The sequence below is a fragment of the Malaclemys terrapin genome, chromosome 2 (assembly GCF_027887155.1).
Source record: "Malaclemys terrapin pileata isolate rMalTer1 chromosome 2, rMalTer1.hap1, whole genome shotgun sequence".
In the NCBI taxonomy this organism is placed as follows: domain Eukaryota; kingdom Metazoa; phylum Chordata; order Testudines; family Emydidae; genus Malaclemys; species Malaclemys terrapin.
Genome location: NC_071506.1, coordinates 217,510,463 through 217,538,375, shown reverse-complemented (window position 1 = coordinate 217,538,375; position 27,913 = coordinate 217,510,463). Strand labels below are relative to the sequence as shown.

Below are 27,913 nucleotides of genomic sequence, written 5' to 3'. Positions count from 1 at the left end.
AGGAAACTGGGAGCTTGGTGTTGGAGTGGGATGGAGAGGAAGGTGGGGCTGGTTGGGCAAGAGGCTGGGACAAGGAATGGGGGAGAAGTTGGGGAGAGAGATCGAGATTGGATGAGGAACCTGTGGAAGGAGCTTTCCTGTATACTGAATGAGGCACTGGTCCTGTGGAAAAAATAGAATCATAGAACTGGAAGGGACCTCGAGAGGTCATCTAGTTCAGTTCCCTGAACTCATGGCAGGACTAAGTATTATCTAGACCATTCCTGACAGGTGTTTGTCTAACCTGCTCTTAAAAAACTCCAATGATGGAGAGTCCACAACCTCCCTAGGCAATTTATTCCAGTGCTTAACTACCCTGACATTAGGAAGTTTTTTCCTAATGTCCAGCCTAAACCGCCCTTGTGCAAATTTAAGCCCATTACTTCTTGTCCTAGCCTCAGTGGTTAAGAAGACCAATTTTTTTCTCTCCTTCTTATAGCAACCTTGTACGTATTTGAAAACTGTTTTCATGTCCCCTCTCAGTCTTCTGTTCTCCAGACTAAACAGTATAATAATACATATAATAATAGTATATGATCATGTAATTAAAGACTGTATAATAATACATAAATTCAAGGGAGCTGAATTAAGTTGACAATGCCCTGATCTTCAGAGGACTAATCACCATAATTACAATTGGAGGTAGTGGGTCCGGAGCACCTCTGGTTATTAGGAACAAGGTTTTTTTAAAAGGGTGACTAAAGTTAGGATCCCAAATCCATATTTATAACCCTATATAATAATTGGGGTTTGGGAGGGGAAGAGATTTTCAAAGGTACTTAAGTACCTAATTTCCATTGTCTTAGGGAGTTAGATGACCAATTGCCATTTCTGCCTTTGGAATTCTTTGCCTTGGACTTTAACTTACGTCACTCACATTTGAAAACACTGGCCATAGTGTTTTAATATAAAAAAAGGAAACTGGAACTAGCACATTTATATTAACTGACTTCAAAGGATGAGTATGAGTTGAGAGTCAAAAGCCAGATAAAAGTTTTGAGAGAAAAAGTCACCAGCCAGAAGGGACTGGGGAGTCCTAAGGTATCCTCTGCATGCTGAGAAAAGGGAGACATGCCCTGACCTAGTGAGAGAATTTCTGTAAGTTTCATTAACTTTCTGAAATTTGACTCTCTACGTGTTGGGTGATAACCAGCACAGTACTTTGAGAGGAAGTGTCAAGATGAAGGTGAAATTTAAATCATTTATACCTTTGCTATATTTACTGGTGAAATGAGTGAACTTCTTTGTTATATGCATTATGGTCTTGAATCAAAACTCACTCAAGTCAATGGAAAGACTCCCCTGTTGATTTCACTGGGCTTTGGATCAGGCCAGTACAAATAAAATGATATGTAACTGACTAAAAGAAATGACTGCCATCTGTAGATATTTTGTATTCTTCAGTCAATTACTGGACACTTTTTCTCCGTGACCGTGCAGTTGACCTATTCTTTTTCCAAAAAGTACAAAGAGGAGAATGTGTCTTACACCACTTACTGGTCTTGAAGCGTTTTAGACTATAATAAAGCATATGAGAGGCATGCGGTCCTACATTCCTTCTTTTGTTCCTGATCTCCAAATTATAGTTTTCTGGCTTGTTGAGAGGTCTGGTTGGATATAAACGTCAAATACCCATTATGACAATTTTTTTTTTATCACTGATTATAATCTTATTAATGCCAGCTTTTCTGCAGCGAAGAAAATCACCTCTTATTAGAGAGATGGTTTGCAATTTCATAATAATTGTGGTATTTCTAAGCACTTATTTTAAAAGGACAAAGCAATTCTTATTTTAAAAGGTCAGCAGTAAACCATTGCATAGAACAATGCTCTAAACTCTTCGGAATACAGGCATCTCTCTAGATTAGGTAAGGCAATATGAACATGAACAACTAGAGTTTTATGATCCACTGTCACTTAAATACAGAAAAGCATACTGCAGTATGTAGACCTATATGCAGTATTTGAAATGGATTGTTTGGAAACAGCATCTCACCCTAATTCATGTCTAAGTGGTTCTCCCAAGTAGACAAGGGTTTGTTGGTGTTCATTTTTCCTTATAACTTTATAAAGCTTCTTTATTTTACATAGTACAGTGGGCAAATGCTCCATCTGAAAAAGGACCAGGAAATAAGGAATTAAATATATAATTCCTCTCCAAAGTGGAGGTTGCACCAGGTCAAGAGAATTTACTGCTAGAGAGTCAACTGAAGTCAATGGGAGTCTTTCCACTGACTTCAAATGAGGCCTTGGATGAGGCCTACAGTCAGAATAGTATCATAAAGATGCCTATACCTGGCCTTTCCCACCCTCAACCCCCCTCACCCCCAAAAAACTGTGATTTTGTTGCCTCACCCTTCATGTATACCTCATCCTTTGATTAGCCAACCAATCCTGACTTCTCTTTCACTACTCCTGCCTTATTGACTGATTCTCTTCTCTCAAACTGTAAGTATAGGAATTTTTAAAAAAGAAGATTCATACTTAACATGCATAAGATGTACGCATGCAACTCACATTGATTTTCATGGGAGTTGTGCACAGAGATCTGAAGTCCCTAATTGTTTTAAAGGGACATTAAAATAACTTTCACCTTTTACTTTTCATAGCTTTGTTTCAGAAAGATGAATCAACATAGGGACAAAATCTGGGTACTGGCATAAAAATGAGATCATAAAAGCTACACCACCCACAACCAAACCAAACCAAAGTTATAACCCCTCCCAAAATGGAGTCGTTATTTCATTCACATAAACCTAATTCTCAGCATATTACTATTATTATTTCTTAGGCACTGACAAAGTACTTGGTGCTGTACATGACAGAGATATCAATCTAGGAGACAGATGTATAAAGAGAAGGCACCCAGGAAGATCCAAAAGAAGATGATGCCTTTGATAATTTCTTCTCTTCATCTTAATCTTAGCCAGTAGCTGAAATATTTTGGAGGTGAAAGGGTTCATAAGAGTAATTTCCTTTCGACAACACTAACATATTTCTTGTTACAGAGAAAGTGAAAAAGAATGGCAAAACCTTACAACACAATTATGTTGTGACACCTTGTTTTATTTTTTTAAACTAGCTGCTAGATAACTGCACAGGGATTCACTAGATCCAGCCCAAAACTTACTATCAACAAATTAAAGTGAAAAATGTTGTCAGTGCACGTACAGGCGGTGAAAAGAAATGCTGCAGAAAGGCAACACAAAGCACCAAGTGAGTTGGAAATGGTCAGTGAAAGGCAGAGGACATGCAGTGCAGCTGTTTCATGCTCTGGTTATTTTTTGTGAGGTTGCTTTATGTAAAATTAACTAATCTTTCCTTTTCTGAAAGTAATTTCTGCTTCAGGGCTGTATTATCTTCCTAATTTTTCATCCAAAAAAGTCACATAAAGCAGCACAATTTACAATATAAAAATCATAACAGCTAAAAAACTGAATCATGTTCACACAGTAGAAATAAAAATAACCAAGTCTTAATATAAAATCAAGCTCTGGTGTCCTCCCTTCCCCCCACCCGTTCCATCACCAAAACAAAAAAACAAAGAATGAAAGAAACTGATAAAATGCAACTGTTGTGTAAGTAGTGTATTGGCCAAAATTCAGGCTGGGTAATTAATTACATTCTGCCTCTCCAAATTCCCACAGTAGATTGACTTAGAGAAATAACTCTTTTGCTTCCCCTCCTATAAAAGACCTGCTGTGTAGTGTTTCTATGGCAAATGGATACTGTGTTCCACCTCAGAGAAAGCTGGCAGCTTTATTGGAGAGAAGTTAGAGACATTTATAATATTTGGATAGAGAAGACAGCTGAAGATACAAAAGAGCCAGGAGCATATTACAATAAGTTTGAAGAGTATGTCAACCCAAGTTACCCGATGTTTGCTTGCTACAATTTCTATAAACAGAATATGAAGCATAACTGAACCCACAGGACATTCCGCAATTTAGCTATAGTGTCTCTCTGAGGATCGTGACATGAATGGGACAGGAGAGTGCTTGGGACAAATTCAGAAAAAGTCTGGGAAAAGCCGAGAAATTAGGAAGCTAAGTTTGATTTAAATAAAATAGGAGACCTTGCTAAAACACATGAAATAGCATCAGCCCCGCTACATTCATATCTAAAGAGGGAGCAGTGCATAGAGTGCCAAAGCCTCACCATGCTTTCAGGAACCCCTAAAGCAAAACAGTATCTCAAGCCACAGGCTAGTAGGCTATAAAGGAATGGATAACTATTGTGTTACTTGTGCTAGTTGTGTTAATAAATCATTTGAGAGATGGGAGTTATAATCAATTTGTTATGAAGCTAATGGTTGAACAATGTGGCCTGAAATTAAATAGCACTATTCTGAATTATTTATTTAGAGCAAATGTCAAGTTTATGTAAATAGTAGACTTGATAAACTTTCTTTGGTTCTGTATGCGATATTACTGCAAATCATGCAGACGGCCTTGCTAGTTCTGTTAGCTCTTGAAAAAATTGCTCATATTTAGCCGTGGTAGAGTTCTTTTTGGATGTTGAAGATATCATCAGTAAAACCTCTTTTTTTCCTTTTCTCCATCTGCTCTATCTTAGATTCTCTCTCACTGATTTACTACTTTTGTGTAGCTGATGCCCACAGGTTATACCCATGCAAGCAAAGAAAACATTATATGGTGACAACATATTTCATTTTTGTATTTTAAAATTTCCTCAAGTTCTAAATCAAAACCAGGGATAGTTATGATTCAAGTTCCATTTATCTAACTCTCCTCCTGCACCCAATTTTGGGGGATTTGATCAATTATTCCAGTTTTGGCCCATCTTTCGTTATGTTCCAAAATATTTTTCATCTGGCAGGGATAAAATGTTCACAGTTCTATATGAACAAAGCAGTGGGCACCACAAAGATAACACTATTTATCCATCTAACTCACTACTACAGACAAGTTTTTAACATACTTCCTTTTGTTGTTGGCATTTATTGCAACACCTCCAAGCATATGAGCACAGGTTTTCTCTGGACCATCTAGCCCTGATTAGCTTTGCAGACCAAGTTCTATATGCCCATCCTCCTAGCACAGACTCAGGAATATAGATCAAGTGGTGTGATTTGCACCATGCAACTTTCCAAGAGAAACTGATTTTGATGTAATTTTCTCCCCAATGGAAATGTATAGGCACCACTGAAATATTGAGTCAGGTAATTTTTGGAAACTCATGGACAGGACTTTTTTTGTGGTTCAGAATTATATTCATACACTATTTTTAAATGACTTTTCCTTTTACCCAACAGACTACATTGGTACTAAATTCATATTTAAGCATAACAGCGCACCCCCCCGGCGGCCCGACCCCGCTGCCCAGCGCACCCGCCCGGCGGCCCGGCTCCCGGCCCGACCCCCCGGCCCCGCGGCCCAGCGCACCCCCCCGGCGGCCCGACCCCGCGGCCCAGCGCACCCGCCCGGCGGCCCGGCTCCCGGCCCGACCCCACGGCCCAGCGCACCCCCCCGGCGGCCCGGCTCCCGGCCCGACCCCCCGGCTCCCGGCCCCGCGGCCCAGCGCACCCTCTCGGCGGCCCGACCCCGCTGCCCCGGCCCGGCTCCCGGCCCGGCACTGCGCCCCTGGACCCCGGCCCGGCACCGCGCGCCCCGCCCCGCGACCCCGGCCCAGCCCTCCCTCCCGATTTTCCCGGACATGCCCGGCTTTTGGGGATTTCCCCCCGGACGGGGATTTGAGCCCCCAAAAGCCAGACATGTCCGGGAAAATCCGGACGTACGGTAACCCTAGTGGAGAGGTGCGGCCAGCGGGCCGCCAACCCCCTACACATTCAAGAATTAGTTTGCTGTCTGTGTTGCAGGTATCTGAAGAAAAAACAATTTGGGATATAATAGGTCTTTTCAAAGGAAATTAAAATTTTATCAGCATATTGATCCTGAAGATATAGGCCCCCGGCCAACATTCCTAACATGGGGATCTATAGGTAGGCATCTAAATCAATATTTTGCCACCTAACGCAAACTGGCTGAATTTTCAGAAGTGCTAATCACGGACAAAGCCCTCTGAAGTGAATGAGAGCAGAGGGTCTCAGCACCTTTGAAAATCAGGCCACTCTGATATAGATACTTAAAATACAGATTCAGGTTTCAACATCTAGGCATCAAGGGTAGAAAATTTTGGCCATAATGTCTAGTTCTTCCCACTGTTGGAAGTAATCTTCCAAGGAACAGAGTGAATCCTCATTTTGGATGCTGAGCTGTTTTGCATTGTTTGAAGACTCCATGACAACTAATAAATGCAATGTAAATCACTCCTTGTAAGATCTCTCAATTCACTATGGTAATGGTAATCATGGAGAGCATGACCCTAGGCTTGAATGTCCACAATCTTTTCTATAGCTCATGCATTGTTGAAAATATTCAAGCCTAGTGGGCATATTCTCCAAGATTACCATAATCAAAGACCAGTACGGGTATCTTCCTGTCTTTTGTATAAACTGTGTATTGTACTGAAGTGATTATATTGGATTTTTAGAGTGCTACCTACCAATCACTGCTGTAAAAGCATAAGTCCCCACTGGTCCACCCCTCCAAAACTATAGGTTGCATCCATACATCCCTGTCTCCAGCCTTGAAAAGCAAGTAAGAGGGCTTGATTTTCCAGGTGTGCAAACATGCCTATTAAAATGCATGTGTGTTTTGTTTCCTAAAAATACTATAAGATTTGATTCATGCACTAGCAAAACACCTAGACGAAAGGAGAGACAGGAGAAGAAGAGGAAGAAAAATTAGAAAATCCCTCTCTTTCTACATTCTGAAGATAAATCCTGACATTTAGGCCAGAGCACACCTTAAAACAAGAAAGGATTTTAAAAAATGGTAGAAATAAAACATGATGACTACAGAAATATTAATACTCTCACTGTTTAATTGAGCATGGTAAATTACCACTCTTGTTCTCATCAATGCATATTTTTCATGTACAACTATCTATTTGAGCTTACATGTATATATAATTTGTTATATAAATTTAGGCACCTGTATTTTAAATTAGATCCCCAAATGTGCCTTTACTTATCCACAAGAGATGTCCTGCCCAGGCAGCACAGAAAATGCTTCCTCATATTGCACCGACAATATGTTTCAACCCTACAATGGGGAAATCCCCACCTGATATGAAAATGCAGTATTTACTGTTACCATAGGCCCCTGTGCTGCGAAAGACAAACAAAGTTGCCAGGTTTTGTGTTGTGGTCACCTCTCCTCTCCAAACTGGACCAAGACTGAGATCATCAGATCATTTCTTGTGCTGTATTTTAGGTATGTGAGATAGCTAATACTTTTGCTGTCAGCCTAGGCTGGCTTTAAAGGTACATGTCTGAATTGCTTATTTTTATAGGCAAAAGATGTCAAGCATCATTTTGTTGGTTCATTTATTTCTCCCTTCCTGGGCAACTAAGGACTCAAGGGAAGCCCTGGAAAGCAAGGTGTGGTGTACCCAGCCTCAGAGGAATTAAAGTAATCAAAGTCTTGCCCACGTCTGCTTTCTACAGTGATATGACATTTTAATCACCCTTCTAGCAGATGTGACACATGTAAGACCTGGGAATTCAAAAGGCTATACTGAAAATATGCCGGACACGTATGGACTTTTGAAACAATAAGTGTTAATGGATTTCCTGAGGAATCCCCAAGGAGAAATCAGTACAAATTCCCAAATTCAGGTTATGCAAAACCCCCGCCTTTTGAAGCTACGCCCTGAGGAGAGGGTCATTCCCTGCTGATTACCTATTACTGAAGGCCAAGATCAAAGGCCTAAGCTGTACAAAGAAACAGCTGATCTGCCCAGCCCTTGTCCTGGTTTGGATTTAAGATGGATGTGCACTTGGAAAACCCGGTTGTGTGTTTTGAAGGACTAAAACCTACCAGAGCCCTAGGCTGGAGTTGGGGGTGACCTCAAGGTAAGTTTTTTAGCAAGTGGGCAGGAACTTTTTTTTTTTTTATGTTTTCTCTGTAATGCTTTTATCTTAAGAATAAATGTGCATGGTTAGAAGGAGCTATATAGTAACTTATACCTGTGGGCAATATACTTGGAAGGATTGATTCCTCTTGGATACTGGCCCAGGGGATACACCCCCACAAATGACTCCATTTGCATTTTGGCTAACACAGTCTCTTGCAGGTCTGAAGCTAACTCATGGGACCTGATTCACCCCCTCTACTTTTAAAGTCATAATATCACTCCTCAAAAGTAAATAATACAGAATATCTGACAGAACACCTATAACCAGCACCTTGACTCTTCCTGGTCTGTATAGAAATCTGCGATGTAGGTAGAGTGAAGGCTTTTACACCAGGAATTTTAAACCAGATTTTACAACGTGCAAGCATTAGATGGGGTTTCATGATCCCAGAATTTCTCCATCCAATGAATGTCTCCCCACTGACTACCATCTTCTGTTCATACTAGCGATCCAATGGCTCTGCACCCAGGAGGTTGCAGCATGACATGCGGACAGTGGTTTGGGGTGTGAATGGCTCAGGATGAATATTAGATGCCATCGGCAGACTGGCTGTTTGACTCCCTTCCTTTGGCGATTCAGTCATAAAGTTAACTCGCTGAGGATGGGGGTGGAGCTGGTATTTCCATTTCCGCACTGGGCCTCAGCGGGTGGAGTAGGCAATCCCAGGCAAAGTGAGCCAGTGGGGACATTGTTTTTCCCCACCAGTCCTGGGGCTTTTGGGAGGTGGCTTCCTTCCCCCCTGAGTGTGGGTCTCCACTTGGGCCCATTCCCTGTCTTCTGATCCCTTTCCATCAAACCCAAGCTAAACTATCCACACTAATGCTAAATAATTGATGGAGGTGATCTCTACGGGACTAAGTGCACATCCTGTCTCTCACTAGTTGAAGGGATGTTGCCAATAGAGATTTCTGACTCTAAATACAAAGGAATCTGGATGATGCACACTTCAAAATGCATAAAAATGAACTGGCCACTTGCTCCCCAAGTATTATACTTCAAGAAAACAAATTCAAGAAGATTTATTAAAATGTTAATAAAACAGTACTCAGGCAACTGTAAATCTGTGTTCTGGCACCTTCCAAAAAGTTGGGTTTTAATTCACTGCATCCTAATGACTATGAAGGAATTAAGTTCTTAAATGTCCCAATCAGATACTCAGACTGACGCTCGCGAATCGCAAGTGTCTCTTTAATGTGTCTCCTGCAGCTCTTTGGAGCACATGATATTAAAACACTGTGATTTAATTATTAACCACTCAAAGTTATTAACCAATCAGGATGCTTTTACTATGTTATTAGCCAAGTGTAGTTCATAAACTAATAATACTTGGTCAGTCATTTTGCTGTGATAATTAAACACACACACAACATTTCCCCGTCAAACTGTTTAACTATGACTAGATAGTATTATAGTAAATGAAACGATGAATTCACACTTCTATGGCTCTTTTGGGTAATATTGATCGCTAATGTGACTCCTGAACCACTGAAGTCTGAGTATCACTGGTCCAGATGATTGCCCGGATAGATTTCTATCAATAGTTCTTCTGAAGCTTTTAAGGTGTGCTGCTTCAATCCAGCTGCCAAGCATGTGCACTAAGCCAAAAATCTCACATGGAATTTTGCTTTATTAAGAAGTTTGTGTGTACAGAACAAAGTTCATTAATAAACAAAATTAATGGGTCGTATATATATATTTAGTGACGAAGTAGTAGGTGGCACTCTTTTTTCTGTGTCAATGTTAAGCCCATACTCTGTTCAGCATATGGAGTCAGTGGTACTGTGAAGGACTGCTGGGCTCTTTCAGATGGAATGTGAACCTTAGCCCCTGACTACTTAAGGTGACTGAAGATCCAATGGCATACTTCATAAGAATAGAGGTGCTAATCCTGGTATCTTGGCCAAATCCCAGTACACAGTAAGTAACGCAACTGCTCTGCCTAAATAACTTCACCCTGCAGTTTCATATGAATACTGTTTAGAGTTGCGTGAGCTGTTTTACACATTTGCTACATTAAAAGCCAGACGTATGTAAATATGGATATATAGGGAAATACATATTGGTGTAACAAAGGCTTTATTGGCATGAGTTTTGTATGCGTGCATTAATCATGATGGGAGAACCCAGGTGTGAGTTATTTAGGTCATCTCAAATAAGTGCTAATAATATCTCTGTTCCACATCACAGAATTATGTGTTCTATATAAGCTACATACAGTCTTGGCAACTTACAATTCAACATATCCTTCAATGGATTTAATACCTTGCTGAGTGAATTCCATTGAGCTCCAGTAAATAAGACACTACTTTCCTTCAGAACAGGTGGAGTTTTAAGACTCCATGACTGACGGTGCCAAAAAACTATTTTACAAATATTTTAGACCATTTTAAAAGATTTGATTGGGATTATTTTTCTTATCCTTACACCTGTAAATCAAGGCGCCCCTTGTTACCATGAATCCTGCAGAGCAAAGCTTGCAGGGAGAGAAATTTGGATACTGATGAATATAAAATACCTCTAGAAATACCTAAAATGGCTTATCTACACTTAAAAATGTCACAATGTATAGCTTGATATTATACCACACCATCATGTACTAACTTGTGAATTTTAGAAAAGTTTATCATTCTTATAGTATTAATGTTGGTGTGGCTGTAAAGATGTGTTTGGGTGACCATGCACGTGCAGAATGGACATAAAACATTTAATTAAAATAATTTGAACTGGAAATAATTTTTTAAGATTTTTTTCCCCCTACACATTTGGGTGTTTATTTATGTTCATGAAACATGTTGGATTGAAAGTTCTCTGCTTGGCTACAGATCAGGAGCAGCAAAAACTTCCCTGAACTGTTCCACCAATGGGCCTCAATCTTGCCTTGGAGGAAGCCTCTCGAAGGCTTCAGTCTCCATAGCTCAGACTGCCAACAAGGACTCCAATCAGTGTCAATGGCAGTGAAGATTTTTGTGATGAGGATGATTGTCCACTGGAAACCAGACAAAGACCAGATAGCACTAAGCTCATTTCATATGGACACCTGAACGGTGATTAGAGGGTAACAATTTTTGATCTCTACTGATCTGGTCTACATTCAAGCTTAGGAATTTTATTTTTTAAACTTCCATTGTTCCTTTATGCAGTTCAAAGGGGAAAGGGCACTGTGATACTGACATGGGTAGATATAAAAATGTGTTTTTAAAATTTTCACTTTCCCTTTTATTTTCAGTTCTGTTGTGCTATGCTTAGAGTTTATTTCAACTTCTGTTTATAGTGCTTTTGTGTGGGGCCCAGGCTTCACACCTATCTCACTCTCCGCTGACAAGCCAAAGTTTCTACTTTTTGTGTCTTTTTTTTTTTTTTTTTTTTTTTGGATAATCAGAGAATGAGGCACAACATGGCTGTGCAAGAAGAAAAATTGAGAAATGTGTAAATTGTCTCAGCAGCATTTTGAAAAATACGTGACTGACCAATGACAGAATACCATAGACTAGCTTTGGCTGTGAGGCTTCAAAAGGAGTATTGTACCTTCATTCCATAGCCAACCATGATAAAATGTACATGATACAACAAAAATGGTAGAATTATTGACCCATTTAGTGGCAAATAATACTTTAAGAACGATCTGTTACCTTTCATTATCTAGTAATGGTTGAAGTAACCGGCTTGTTAATGAATAATGAAATTTTTGAATGACTAATTTGGAAAAATTCCTTGTCAATTTTTTTCTTTTTACTATTTCTTTTAAAAACCCCTTGCAATTTTGAAATGGAAGAGTGTTTATACACACTGACTTCTTATTGCAATATTGCTCATGAGCACCTAACAGCTGGCATTTGTTACCAAGTCACATATGAAGAAACACATGGACTTTTCAAAAGGTAAAAAACCACAAACAAACAAAAACAAACAAACAAAACAGGGCAGGTCAAATGTTTGGTCTATCAGGTCCAAAAGAGTCACTTAGTAGCTTTTTTTTCCTATTTTTCAAACCATGAACTGTAAGTATCACTAGAGAGATCACATAATAACTACAAATTTTTGCAGTTTTACAATGGAGTCAAAATGGAAGTAGAAAGTCAGTACGCACTGACTCCCCACTGATTCGTTGACTCACCATATGTTCCTTTTCTAGTCTATCCTGTTCTATATAGGTTCTTATACTGTGCTCATCACTGTTGTATTTGAGTACCTTCCAGTAGCGCATGAAACAATATGACTACATGTCTGTCACAAAGGTTTGTTCTTCATCCTCTTCTCACGGGGAGAACTGTGTGGAGTGGAGTGTTTTGGTCTGGAATTTGTTTATAACACTCCCCACCCTCCAAATCCACCCCAATATGTTTATATTAGAGAAAGTAAGGTCAGAGAAATGCAACTTGCACTTGGAGTGGAAGGTGGTGAGGGTTGATTCTTAGTTCCTATAGGAGCTCATGTCACACTGGTGGGCTGGCGCCTGAGAAAGTTCTGTCTCTTGTTCTACAGTGAAACCAGCTCTAAGGCACACTTCTGTTAGGCCACTCATCTTAAATAGTCACTTTACAGTATACACTTTTTTTAGGATACTTTTGTTTAAAGGCCACTGTTAGGCCAATGAACTTTGCTAGTCTCTTGGTAAGTCCTTAATGATAGAAAAGAAGATGAAGCCTGTTTTAAGATGCAGTGTTTGAATAATGTTAGAATACACTCTACTTCTGAAAATACTACTTCTTTTTTTTTCTTTTTAAACAGAAGCTAGACTAGCACCGCCAGAGGATGCAGTCCACAAAGGCTCTACTACGCATCATATGTCAAGGCCAAAAAGCTATAAGTGGAGGAATGTGATGCACTAGAGACAAAAGAATTTAGAGACCTTCAGTTAAAAAGTACCAGGGTAATCAAAGAAGGCCATTAAATCAAAGATATGAGCCAGCATTAAGTTTGAGTAAGAAGACCCTAGAGGTGAAGAAGGGTGTGGGTAAGTTAGAAGGAAAATGAATCAGTGATCAATATGAAATATCTCCATTGGTGGATAAAAACAGAGCAACTGAAACAATGTCTCTTGCTCTTTAGTTGTACCTAGCTTTATTTTCAGATTAAACGAACAGCAATGGTACACTGATGCTTCAAAACCACACCTAACTAGCAAGTAATTACCCATTATTGGCAATTCTGAAAGTTAGCTATTGATTCTCTATCACAGTACAAAGAAATTAAACTAGATAATACTTAGTCCTGCCAGGAGTGCTGGGGACGGGACTAAATGACCTCTCAAGGTCCTTTTCAGTCCTACGATTCTATGATAATGAATATTAAAACAAATCTAGGCTGCTGACTTCTCATTACAACAACAAAAGTAGTGGCATTTGTTGTTGTTGTTCACTGAAAGACACCAGGATTTCAGGACAAGTTTGCGGTGTCAGGGAATTTACTGACAACAGGGTTCTCCAGCACTATGGCTATTCAGTAAATGTATGACCTTTCCTTTTTTTGTCTTCTGTTCAAAGACAGTCTTTGTGATTAATAAACAAGATACACACAGTCTAGACAAACAGACAAATGTAACAATTTAATCAACGAATACCAACTAATTCAGGACAAACAATAATATTAAGTACTGTTGCTGTTTCATTTTATCCCCAAACGAAGCAACTGTAATCTGAATACAGATTTAATTTAATAAAATTTAAAATTGTTCTCCAGCTCAAATATCCTACCTGATTGTCTCAGGGAAGAAATTAATATAATGTTTGTAAATCGATACTCCTGATAACCTTTTAATGACATCCGAATGTCTGAAATCAGATTAAAAAACCTGATAATCTTTTGGTGATCTCCGATGGCAAAATCAATTTCAATATTTTATTGTCAGTGACCAATAGGAATAACTGTACCATATTTCTAACTGAGTGGATACATTGAAATTAATCACATTATTCAGCCACTTGTTACAAGGGTCTGTATTATATCTGTCTTCACAAACTCACTCACACACTTGTTATAATAAATATATAAAACATGAAAATTATTAGATTGATAATAAAGGGGTAGATGTAATGACAGATAGAATAAAGCAATGTTAGTTTGCCAAGGGTGTTCTGAGGAAAATGCAATACAGACGCAGACTGCCTTAGCTTTTCCTAGTAAACTCTCCTGGGTACAGAAATATTGTTCTGCATCATCTTGACTCCACCCTGCCCTGTCTAGTCCCTACTGTCTCCCGCTACATGGACCCCTGACCAGCCCCGAGGTCTCCATGGGATCAGAGGGCAAGGGGGATGCTGCCACAGAGATGGCTGAGTTTGGGATGAAGAAAGAACTGCACATGGAGGATCTTCTCTACACATGGATCTGAGGGGCACAATACCCTTTTAGTTACAACTTGGTTAAACTTGATAGTGTAGACAAGAACTATGTAGTAACTGGGCTACATGACCAAGGCTTTAATGCAGGTATTAAGCACAATGGCTTGCTAACCGTACAAAATTTAATCATGCTGCAGTCAGGTCAGGGGACAAACAGTAACAGTTTGTAAACAGTTATTTTGTTAGGTGTAAGAACCCTTAGACAAAAACACAGTAAAAAAAAAAAATGCACGTCAGCCCAAACTTACAAGAACTGCTCTCCCTCTCTCTCTCTCTTCCTTGGAACAAAACTAGGTCATCATCCAAGAGATAAAGGTCTTCATTTGGATTTACATAAAAGTCCTTAAAGAGAACAGAAGGCATGTTGTTCAGAAATGTTAGGAAGACCTGTCTTAGACTGAAATTAAAGTTATGGAGCTTGTCAGCAGTTATTTTTCTCCACAGACAATTTTAATTTTTCAGCAGCAATTCAAATACTGAGAAATTTCAATTTGGAACTGCTGCCACAGTGCCGCATTAAATTTGTAGTTTGGGTGCATCATGAGCCCATTTTCCTCAATAGGCCAAGCTTCCTGATCAGACTACATCTCCCATAATGCACCATGGGCTCCCATCTTGGAGAGAAGATGCTGTACATCATGTGAGATAGTTTTCAGCTGAAATTTTTCAGTTTTGGTCCACATGTTTTTGATTTCTCAATTTAAAAACAGTTTAGATGAAAAATGTTCCATCTAAACAGACAGAAGCTGGGACTGGACAACAGGGATGGATCACTCAATACATTTCCTTTTTTTCATTCCCTATGAAGCACCTGGCACCAGCCACTCTCAGAAGAAAAGCATACTGGGCTAGGTGGGTCATTGGTCTGACCCAGTATGGCCATTCTTATGTTTTGATGTTATGTTCAATTAGCCCTAGATGGCAACCATATTTAATAATAATTTATCAGACAAGCAGATATATTATTCAATGGCAAAAACTATGTTAATGCAGAGTTAAGGTTGCGTGGTGGTATGTCATTCCCTTGCAGAATGCTGAACTGAGCAAAACTCTGAAAACCAGGAAATGCATGGTTAAAGTTGCCTGTGCAACCTTAACTTTGCCCTCTTACAGCAATGCCCCAAAATGCCCCATTCACCCACATAACTTTTTGCCAACCCCACAGTTGCTGAAACATATAAGCTCTTCACCTTTTCCATTCACTCTCATCCACAGGATTCCATCTAACACTATTAAATGACAAAAAGAACAGTGCAGTTATTTGTGTTAACAGGACACACTGGGGCACTGCTAAAAGAGGGCAGAGTTAAGGTTGTATTTTTACTCACACACATGGAGACACAAACCCTAGAACTTTTTGAAAAATGGCTATTTTTCCAGGACTTATATTTCTGGAGTCCTTGGCGCAAATGACCCCACATGTTGGTCAATAACTCTACTCTGCACTCAAACAAGGTGTTGCTAATTTCAAGAAAATCTGTGAATCTGTGGGGATTTTAGAGCATTTTGAAATGTCATCCTTTAAACAAGAAGGATAGAGAGACCGTGGAGGGAACGGGCTCTTCTACACATCCATCTGCAGCACAGCAGGCTCTGAAAGATGTGAAGTGGCCCATTCATTCCAATGTGATGTTCTCAGCTGAATGAGAACACTCCGTGGAGACTAACAGAAACTGAAACAATATCTCTGAGGGCAAGTCTATATGACAAAATTAAGTTGACGTAAGCTATGTTGACGTACAGCCACCACAGTAATTGAATCACTTTTACACATCCACACTATGCTTCTTGTGTCAGCATCCTCATCTGGAGCGCTTGCGGGGCATTGTGGGACAGTTTCTAAAAGGCAGCGACAGTTGATGTAAGCAACACTGTGTCTACACCGACACTGTGTCAACCTAACTACATCGATCTAAGTGCTATGATTCTCGCAAAGGTGGAGTTATTAAGTAGGTATAGTGAGTGAATGACTGGTGGAAGCTACATTTTAGTGTAGATGCTTACAGAGTTAGGTTGACATAAGGTGCCTTACGTCAACCTAACTCTGTAATGTAGACCAGGCCTGAGATATGAGAACTGCTCCATTCCTACCAGCGGGTGTTCCCATCCTCCTCCTGAGTGCTTCAGAGCTTGTGACATGCACAAAGTATGCCTATTCTCAACTCCGCACCCAAAGGGGCAGGACTTCCCCAGATCCTGGCTCACATGGGGGCAAGGAAGGTGTTGCCACAGACCTTCTTTGCTGCATCCCCAAATCCCTCTCCCCATATTCCCCCACTCCTCTGCCCCACTGCCCCTCTCTTTCCAGAAAGCAATCACCTCTCTTTTCCACAAAAACTTTGATTACATTCCCCCCCCCCCCCCAAATGAAAATTGCCATCCACAAATCACAAATTGCAGCAACTTCCAGTCACTTGGTTCAAAACTCCTTTTGTCTTAGGTGGGGGCTTCTGATTAAGTTATCCTTAGTTATATTAATTGAAGGATGAAGTCACAGCCATCAGGATGTCTGTGCTTCATCCAAGGATTAGTACCTCTCAGTTTAATAGTACACAGCAGCAGAAGGAAAATGGTTTTGGGGGGAGGAATAGGGGTTATAGCTCGGGATCCCCTAGGTCAAGTGACCCCAAGTTTGGATCACTAAATGCTACCCAACATCTTCATGAGTGACACCAATGCAATCCGATTAACCTTTAATTTGAGAGCAAAAGAGTCAAACTTTAAAGCACATAAAATGGTTGGAATGGAAACCCCCCAGCCACTCTTCTGTATTGGCACATGCACAGTGTAAAAATATACATTTTCTTAAATTCCATTCTCAGTTTGGGTCCCCCAAAGATTTAGAGGGTGCCAGGTACTACCTCGGGTAAAAATTGACTGATTGAGATCATTTTGACCAACATCACATCAACATTTTGATCCCTAGCTCAGGGGAGGAGAGAATCCACCTAGAAACATTTTTTTTTTTAAGGGCATCTCTCTCCAGAACCCCAGGCTCAAACAACTCCAGATTTGGATCACTAACCTTACTCTGCACTCTCCTGAGGCACACCGCATGTTAAAGAAATTCAATTAAGCATATTGATTTAGGAAGACTTGGAAAGATCCACTTTTAAAAAGATGTCATGGCACAACATGAAGTACAGTTGCTCATTATGGTCCTGTCTACACTATAAACTTTGGTCAATGAAAGTTACTTTGGCATAAAGCTGCCGCAGTTAGTATATCACTTGGTTCCTTGTGTTGGCACTGTGCATATTTACCAGGAGTACTTGTGTTGATGCACAGTGCGGTTCATCATAGTAAGGCATCCCAGTGTGCAACCCACCACCATCCAGCGTGATGTCTTTTGGGAAGTTCTGGCAATGCATGGTTGGGCAGAAGTGAGTCAAGCAGGGATGACTGGGAGCAAGGGGTCATCTTCCCAGCATGCAACTATCTCCCATAATGTCATCTATATCATACAATTTTTGCACCTTCTTAAAAAAATCCCTCAAGTTTGCATGAACCTCCTCGCTGTTTGTCATCTCTGACAAAATCATGGAGACTGCACAGCTCTGCACTACTGTCATAAGAGTTCCAAGCACAAGACATACAATCCTCCGATATTTGCAGAGCCGTAAAAAAAACCAAATCAGCAAGGAACATGATGATTTCTTGGAGGACAGATTTCTTGGAGGATATAGAGCATACCATTTCAAGGTTGTTGCTGGCATTTACAGAGCAGCTGCAGATGATGGAGTGCCACTTCTGATCCCGAGAAATGAGCCCTGACTGGTGGGATCACATTGTAATGCAGGCATGGGATGATGTGCACTTAGTGCAGAACTTGCAGAACACGCAAGGCCACGTTCCTGGATCTGTGTGTTGACCTGGCCCCAGCATGCCAACGCAGGAATACAGAATGAGAGCTGCACTGGCAGTGGAGAAGCGAATGGTGATCGCATTGTGGAAAATTGCAACACTAAATTGGGAAATCATTTGGAGTTGGAAATTCCACTGTGGGAGGCTGCTGTCATGCAAGTGTGCCAGACCATTAATTGTCTCCTGCTATGCAGGACTGTGACTCTTGACAATGTGCAGGACATAGTGGATGGATTTGCAGCAATAGGGTTCCTGAACTACGGTGAGCAATAAACAGCATACACGTCCCTATTTTGGCATCAGACCACCTTGCCACAGAGTACACACACAGGAAGAGCTACTTTTCTATGGTTATGCAAGCATTGATGGATCACTGGGGATGCTTCACCAACATCAGCATTGGTTGATTGGGGAAGGTGCATGACGCTCACATCTTTAAGAAAACAGGACTCTTCAGAAAGCTACGAGCAGGGTCTTTATTTTGTAAATGGTGAATTACCATTCGCACGTTGAAATGCCAACTGTGATCCTGGGGGACCCAGCCTACCTCTTGCTCCCCAGCTCACGAAGCCATACACCAGCCATCTTGACAGCACCAAGGAAAGATTCAACTACCAGCTCGGCAGGTACAGAATGACAGTTGAATGTGATTTTGGTCGATTGAAGGGATGCTTGCGTTGTTTACTCACAAGATTGGCTCTCCGTGAAAAACAACAACAATGGTTATAGCTGCCTACAGTGTCCTGCATAGTATCTGTGGGAAAAAAGGGGGAAAAGTTGCTGCCAGGGTGAAGGTGGAGTGGTTGTCTACTGAGTTTGAACAGCCAGACACAAAGACTATTAGAAGACCTTAATGGGGAGCTATGCGGCTGAGGGACGCTTTGAAAGAGCACTTTAACAGTGAGTCCTAGTAATGCATTGTGGTGTTCTGTGCTCTATCTGTCCCTGCTGTTCTGGGGCTTGTTAGGAACTGTGTGGTGCTTGATGTATACCTATGAATATAACACTGTTAATGCACCTATTAATTTTGTGACGCTTGCTGTACATTTATGATTATTACATTGTTATCACTGATCTGATGAGTTGGGTCACATTGTACAGCAACAAGTAAGTGGGTACCTTCTGAACTGCCAGGCACTTTGCAGAATATGTTGTGAACTAATAGAGATGAATTATTTTCCAAATAATAGCATTTTATTCAATAACAAAACCAGTGCAAAGAAACGTCTATGCAATTTAAAAGCAAATACATTAAAATGTAATATATTAATGGAACTGAACTTAACACAGGGAAACAACATTCATATCCATTTTACCTACACATATAGCAACTGTGGCTTTCACAGGCCCATGTATGTGAAGCTGTGGTTTTCCTTAATGTCCCCAGGGTGGAATGGTAGGGGTAGGGGTATGGACCCTGGAACTTAGAGGGGGATATAGGGAGGTGCTGTAGTGGTTGTCCATGGATTGCAAAGGGAGGCGAGGAGTCTGTGATTGTTGAACCTGTAGGTCTGCAAGAGTCCACAGCATCTGTGTTTGTTACCAGAGAAGCCCAATTATGTCCTGTGAATCTCCCTCTCCTTTTCTTGCTGGAACTTCTGGGCCAATCTCCTCCCTGCTTTCTTTCTTTCTTCAGGCCGCCTGCGATGTTCACCCTCCAGGCCCTTTCCTCCCTAGCTTGTAGGATCTCATTGAACATGTCAGCCCAAGTCCTCTTTTTTCTCCTCCTTATCTAGCTCAGGCGTTCCATGGATGTGGAGGGGGAACCTCTGAAGACTGTTACAGCAACAGATGCAGATAAAACACAGAGTTACCATTGTCAATAGTGACGACAGTAAGTGAAAGTTATGGTTCAGAACTCCCTTCCTTTGCTACCATAAAGTTTTAAACAAGACAAGACTTGCATATTGACACTTCTGCTTCAGTGTGCTTGTGCCGGGCACCACTCACAGCTGGTGAGCATGGCCCACCAGGGGTGAGGGAAAAGCGGAAGGAATTGTTTGGTTGCATGAAACTAGTATAGGGCAATGGCACTGAATAGTGGCACCATTTTCCACAGGTAATGGTGGTTTTAGCTGGTATCTCTCTCCTGGCAGCAGCAAAGGCAGAGAGAGCACAGCTGCTGCTGGTGGCATCCCAAAGCTGTTTGGGCCCATATGCTGCTAGCCTGTGTAATGCAGTGGTGCCTGCTGAAGTTATCACAGACTGGTGTGGGGAAGTGTCTTACCAAGGAGGAAGAAATAAGGCTGCCATCCCTAGGAACCTTCGGCAGAGGATTGCCGAGTACCTCCATGAAAGTGCATTGAGATATCTGAGGAGGATTCAAGGGACATTCCTGTGTACACAAACAAAGTGCTTTGTGTGACCCCACTTGCCTAATTCTACAAGGGAATGAAAAGCAGATAAAAACGTTGCCTCTCTTTGTTGTACCGCAACCTCCTATAGTATGAGTAAATTCATGAAAAGTCAATAGCTGTGTCCTGCTAAGTTGGGGGTGCCATCACTGTAATGGGAAAGAAATTTACAGACTTACCTGAGGTTCCTTCCCCTGCATCGGGCTCACCCGTGTTCGACTGCTGGGAATGACTGGACTGTGGTGGAGCCTCAAACAGGTCCTGCATAGCTGGAACCCCTGGTAGCATGTCCCTCATCCTCTTCCACCTCCTCATCCCCGCTGTTCATGCCAGTGGCCTGTGGCTCAGGCTCCTCTGAGGCATCCATGGTCAACTGTTGGCCTCCCTGGCCTTCTAATGTGCCTGACACAGTTCCTTTGTTTTCACGTGGCACTGCTGCTGGTTCCTGTTGTATCCCTTCTCCTGCATCCTCCATGCAATCTGCTCCTTGATGTCCATGTTTCTACAACTGGTCTGTAGCTGTGCTTGCAGGAAGATCTTCTTGCTTCCAAGCTGCAGCGTGTCTGGAAATGCAGCTGGCATGGGCAGCTGGGCAGTTGCACACAACAGTGGAGAGCTGCTAAAGTGTGCTTGCCACGCTGGACAAGCAGGAGAAGGCATTTTAAAAATTTGCAGGGCCTTAAAAGGGTAGTGGGGGGCTTCTGGTCTCTGGGACCCCTAGGCAGTGGACCAGAGTAGTCAGTGCCAGGCGTTGTGGAAGAACTGCTGGAGGGCTGTTAGGATTAAGATAAGTAACACAGCGTCTACACTCGCATGAGCCTCAGTACATCGATCATAGCTCAACTTGCTTGGGGAGGTGGTGCTACTGCATTGTTGTAATGGGGCGACACAGTGGAATACAAATTTAACTGTAGACACATGCATGAGTAGGTTGATACAAAACAGCTTACATCAACCCAATTTTACAGTGTAGATCAGACCTATGGTTAAGTAGCTAACCACCTTTATTCTGTTTAAATTTCCCTTTAAATCCACTTTTTCAGAATGGGAGAAATCAGAGTGATTTCAAGATAGCCATGCAAACATTTCTGGTGTGAATCTTCAAGTGAATACATATTTAGGAGACTTGTACTTTCTACAAACAAAATATAAAAATCACTTCTACAAATGTTTGTGGAAAACAAAAAGAATTGTAAATACCATCAAAGCAAATTCATGTTTCTATTTTTTATCCTAATATAATGGTCAAATCCTTTTAGTAGCATTTACCCAGATCAAATCAGCTGATTGGGTAAAAAGATAGCAAAGGGGAGGAATGGGGGACCCTGTAATCTGAATGAACTTCTGACTGATTGTTTGCAGTATTGTTGTAGCCATGTTGGCTTCAGGATATTAAAGAGACAAGGTGGGTGAGGTAATTTCTTTTATTGGACCAACTGCTCTTGGTGAAAGAGGCAAGCTTTTGAGCTTACACAGAGCTTTTCAGCTCGAAAGCTGTCTCTTTCACCAACTGAAGTTGGTCCAATAAAAGAAATTACCTCACTCCCTGTCTCTCTTCATAATGATGGCACTTAACCTTAACTATGAACTTTTTAAAGTAATTGCAGCCTTGAGTGAATTCTATCCTAATTTAACCACTGGCTTTCACTCTTTCTTCATTACTGAAATCCTATTTTCTTGCACAGAAGAAACTACTTACATTGGAAATGTGTATTCAATGTAGACTTAAAACAAAGGACTACTGCCACATTGACGACACCACCTTGAATAATGTGATTATTGTAAGCATGAATGCCCCAACCTCGAAGACTCTGAGGCAGAGTCTTCAAACTACTGTACAATTAATCACACATATACAAAGCACACCTGGCAATTTCACTCAGATGGCAGTACACAGGCATTTAGTGACACTCAAATGTTTTGTAAAGGGAATTGCAATGTGAATAGTTTTCAGAATGGTAGCCGTGTTAGTCTGTATCAGCAAAAAGAACGAGGAGTACTTGTGGCACCTTAGAGACTAACAAATTTATTTGGGCATAAACTTTTGATGAAGTGGGTTTTAGCCCACAAAAGCTTATGCCCAAATAAATTTGTTAGTGTCTAAGGTACCACAAGTACTCCTCGTTCTTAATGTGAACAATGTACAGAGAAATTGTGCAGTTAAACGGAAATTACTTCTGCTACTATAACATTTTATTAAATATATATTTTCCACTCCCCCCCCCCTTTTTTTTTTTAATACAGGCATGCACACATTACCAGTATTACTGCTCATTATTTTAGGGATTAACTACTAGGACAAAGTATTTGAAATTATAAATGTAGAATGCAAAAGGATCCAATCCTGCCAAATGCAGAGCACCCTGTAAAATACTCGATTTCTACCAGGCTAAAGGCACAATGCTGCACAGACAGAGGAAGGGACAAGTTGACCAAGTAGATAATTCCAGTTTTTATGAATCTACAGATTTACAGGGACACTGCCTGTTGCACTAAAACCTGGCAATGGCAAGCAAATAGCCAGCAAAAATTCCAGGGAATCAAAATTAAAAATATAATGTAATTGAACAGTGTAGTTGCTCATTAAAACAAAAAGCAGGAAAATGCTAAATTCAATAGGGTGTCATCTGAAATTTACCAGAATATGTAATTATTCCTTAATAAGGTGAATGGATTTTCATTAATACCACACTCTCAATTCAAGCAGAACACACAATTTACTGTAAAATAATCAGGTTGTATTATGCAGATGCATAGGTGCTTTTAAGCAACTCACTTAACCAAAGATGCAAGCCATCATGTTTTAAAAAAAATATTTGAAATATTTTATCATGATAATATTTGAAATATTTACATAATTTATAGCATAACAATAATTTAATTTATGCCACCACAATCCATTTTAAAACACACTGCTTTCCCAGAAAGAAGGCCCAATTCACCACTGCATTACCCCAGTTTTAGACTGATGTAACTCCATTGATTGCAGCCTGTTAACCTGATCCAAAGCCCACTAAAAGCAGCTTCAGCGGGCTTTGAATCAGGTACTATGCCCTGCACTGGCAAGAGAACAACTTGACAATATAATATTGATGGGGCTGTAAGTAGGGTTGCCAACTGTGTAATGACACAAACCTAAACATTCTTGTCCTGCCCCTTCCCCTGCCCTGCTCCTTCCCCCTTACTCACTCCATCCCCCCCTCCCTCTGTCACTCATTCTCCCACATCCTCACTCACTTTCACCGGGCTGGGGAAGGGGGTTGGGGTGCGAGAGGGGGTGTGTGCTCTGGGCTGCGGGGTGGGGCTAAAGTGTTCAAAGTATGGGAGGGGGCTCTGGGCTGAGCCTAGGGAAGGGGCTAGGGGTACAGGAGGGGTGAGGGCTCTGGGAGGGAGTTTAGGTGCGGGAGGCGGCTCAGGGTTGGGGTAGGGGGTTGGGGTGCAGGAGGAGGTGTGGGCTCTGGGAGGGAGTTTAGGTGGGAGAGATGGCTGAGAGCTCGGGCAAAGACTTTGGGGTGTAGGAGGGAGTGTGTGGTGCAGGATCCGGGAGGCACTTACCTTAAGCGGCTTCCGGAAGCTACTGGCCTGTCCGGCTCCTAGGCTCAAGAGTGATCAGGTGGCTCCGTGTGCTGCACCAGGTAGGCACCGCCCCCACAGCTCCCATTGGCCGCAGTTCCTGGTCAATGGGAGCTGCGGAGTCGGCGCTCAGACTGGGCATGGGGGCAGCGTGCAGAAACCCCATGGCTGCCCCTGCAATTAGGAGCCAGACATGCCGGACGCTTCCGGGAGCCGCGCAGAACCAGCGCAGGCAGGGAGCCTGCTTTAGCCCCACTGTGCTGCAGACTGACTTTTGGCCTATAAAAATCTCTCCGATTATTTTTTAATAGTCACTGGGAGATTGAGGCTGATTCTGGTAGACTCCTGGCCAATTTGGGAGGGTTGGCAACCCTAGCTATAAGGGTGTCTCACCCTTAACGGCTGGAGGGCTTGAGGGAAGCCAACCCTACTACTAAAGGAGGCATACCTATGTGAAAGTAGCTGATTCCCTGTAAAGAGCAGCAAGTGCACAAACCTATCTTGGGAAGCTGTAGTTGGCTTGAGTAAGCAGAAGCTGCAAGGTGAAAGACTAGCTCTTGCAGAGATATTGAACTGTGCCCCACTTCTAGGAAAGAGAGCTAGGAACCTCCCCCCCCCCCCACCAACTAAAGGGCGAGAGACACTGAACTGGGGTTGGGGCCTGAAGGGCCAGTATATATCTGATGACTAAATAAATTGGACCCCAGGAAGGGAAATGTTTTAATTTCCTTTGGCCTGTGTTGAATTTGTTTAAGCAGAGACAGGGGGCCATAGAGTGACCTCTGGCCATGAGGGAGTACTCAGCTGGTGGCTGACCCCATGACAGGTACAAAAACTGAAGTTAATGGAAGCTGCATTCATACTAGGGTAGGGGAGGAGGGATAGCTCAGTGGTTTGAGCATTGGCCTGCTTAAACCGAGGGTTGTGAGTTCAGCCCTTGAGGGGGCCACTTAGGGATCTGGGGCAAAATCAGTACTTGGTCCTGCTAGTGAAGGCAGGGGGCTGGACTCAATGACCTTTCAAGGTCCCTTCCAGTGCTAGGAGAAAGGATATCTCCATTTATTTTATTTTATTTGGTACTGTGGTTCTAGTGAAGTTGTGCAAGGTGCAAGTCAATAAATAATTTTGCCCTTTGTAGTATTACAGTACTCTATTGAGTAGTAATTAATTTTAGCAACACAAGTTTGAAAAAAGTTAGATATCTAATAAACACATTTTTTTTAAACAAGATAACTTATCTAGACTTTGTTTCTTTATCCCAAATACCAAAAGTAGTATTAGTATGCATTATGGATTAATGGCACAGAGCATTTCAGTTTTAAAATAAGCAGATTGGTTTTGAGTAATAAGAAAACAATGCATTTGAAAAATCACTAATGGGGTATAATTCTACTTCTTAAAACCTTAAAATGGACAATATTAAAAAAAAAAAACCCCGTAGATGTTTTAGGCTGAGATTTTATATGCTAGGTTTCTACTAGGAGTAGAGAGCAGTTATAAATCCTTGAAAATCAGGATTTATAACTACTGTACAGTAGCATAACAATCATTTTAATAAAAAAAATCAAAATGTGATGAGTATTCTCGATCCAAGTTATTAGGAGTGGTAAGATGTGAAGTACAGTGAGGGTATTAAGTAGAGCACATATTTATTTAACTTTAAAAGTTTGTGACTTTCCTCATATGACCTTTCTGGCACATAGCCAGAGCTCAGCTCTTGTTGACATTTAATCTGAACATAATCCCTGAAATCTCTCCACTATTGCTGGGTTACTGGGGAATGATTCTTGGGCAATGTACAGAAGCTTATGTTGGCAAGTTTTATTTTCAGCTTGTGGCTAGTCTCTCTTTTTCTCCCAGATTTTGCAAATGATTTGTTTTAATAAAAAATGTATGTCCCTTATTTATTATAGAAGAATGGCATCTAAAAATAGAAAACAAATCAGGAGAGAAGTTACAAACAGCAATAACTGTACCATTTCATTCCAGATGATTTTATTCTTATCGCTACAATAGTCTTTTAAAGGTGCAAACACAACACAAAGCTCATGAAAATGAAGACCACCCAAGGAAGTGAGCCAAAGTGACCAGAAACAGAATCAGATCTGTTTGAGAAAATATATTCACAATACCTTACAAAATAGTTTAATATAGCTTTACTATATGTTCTCCCTAAAGCCTCTAATCTGGGTGCCTTGTTTTAGGCCCAATTCTGCACCAGAGGTTCTGCATGGAGTCCTATTAACTCCCCACTGATATCAGTGCAAGATCAGGACCTTAGTGTGCAGAAGTAATAACAATTCCAATAGGAAATGTACACATTTAATTATCAGGTTTGCTCTTTGTGTGAGAATGGAAAATTGTAAATATTGCATCTTTATAGTGAAGAAATATTACTTAAAACTCCAGTGAGCCAGCATGACTGGAAGCTATAGAGATGACTAGAGTTTTGTCACTAGTGCAGTGAGAGTCTCAAACTCAATGATTTTCATGTTTTTTTTTAAATATATCCATGATTTTTTGCATTTCAGGATTTGTTTTCACAAGACTGGGGAAGCTTGTGGGTGAGGTGGATTGGATGGTAAACAGTTGAACAACATTAATAGAGGCTAAGGAGAACATGACCTCTATGACACCAAGGACTAGACCAGTGGACACTCAGGCTGAAATCCTCACTGCATTGAAGTCAATTGCAAAATTTCCATGGACTTCAGTGACACCACGATTTCACTCTAGTGACAGCTCTAATTGCCCAAGTAATTATGAAATTATCCCTTCCCTAAAACATACAAAATGAAAAGGGAAGATAAAATAATCTCCCCCAAATACTGAATGTATAGCAAAGTTACTATGGACCACACATTTAAAGTAAAACCTGTTTTACTTTTTAATCAGTGACATCCAGCAAAGCCTTTCCACAGCATCATACAAATGGCACCGGACTTTCCTCTCTGTATTTAAACCTCGTTCTACAAACAAGACTTTCCAAGAGCTGGGAGAAGAGGAAGAGTTCCAAAGCATTGTGGATACTTTTATAAACCCTTCTTTCTCTCCAAAGCTGATGGGATTAGCTGTAAAATATTCTTATAGTCCGTGTTCAATCTGTAATGAAGAGGTGCGGGGGCTCCAGCACTTATTTTTACATTCATAACAGATGCAGCAAGCCCAGAGATGTCAGGGCTGTGAACTGTCCGCCTGGGCTCAGCCCCAGTGAGCCCTGGCACAAATTAAGCACTGCTTATATTCAGCAGCAAGACCAAGGCTCTCGAGTCTGTTTTCTAGGATCATGTCACTTCCTCCCTAGTAAACAGGCATCTTGTAGTCACCACTTTCCTCTGGTCTAGTGTCCCTCTAGAGCTTTTCAATACTACTTTTTGTCAAAGGTCATCTGCTCCTTGCAAGCAATATGTGCTAACCAGTGGCCTCATCCCACTTCCGCTGATGCCAATCAACGGGCAGATCGTTGGATTAGGTCCCCAGTGAGTGAGAAGTTGCATCAAGGACTTGAACCTCAGCTCTTTAGAGCAGCACAGTATCATCACTAAGTCACTGGGTTGCCATAACGAAACCCTTTTAAAGGAATATCTGAACAAGGAATTGATTAATTAAATGCAAACACTTTCCACATGTCTAGGAGGGGAAAACGTTGCAATTTTTTTCATGGCAATTTTTAGATGAAGGCATAGGAGGGTCAAGGCAAAAAAGTAATGGAAGAATCTTTAAAATTTTCAAAAAACTCA

At 41.2% G+C, this 27,913-nt stretch overlaps 1 protein-coding gene across 9 annotated transcripts in view; it reads right to left on the bottom strand.

The window, feature by feature from the left end:
• The window catches only part of THRB (thyroid hormone receptor beta), a 273,610-nt gene that overhangs the window by 148,165 nt on the left and 97,532 nt on the right, over window positions 1–27,913 (bottom strand). For 4 of the 9 annotated variants that reach the window (XM_054019952.1, XM_054019951.1, XM_054019954.1 and 1 more), the window contains exon 3: window positions 14,631–14,724. The exons of 4 other annotated variants lie outside the window; for them this stretch is intronic. The gene's annotated coding sequence lies outside the window, so the exon portion shown is untranslated. Of the gene's footprint in view, window positions 1–14,630; window positions 14,725–15,572; window positions 15,614–27,913 lie in introns of those variants that run through there. One more of the 9 variants, XM_054019956.1, reaches the window with a different exon arrangement.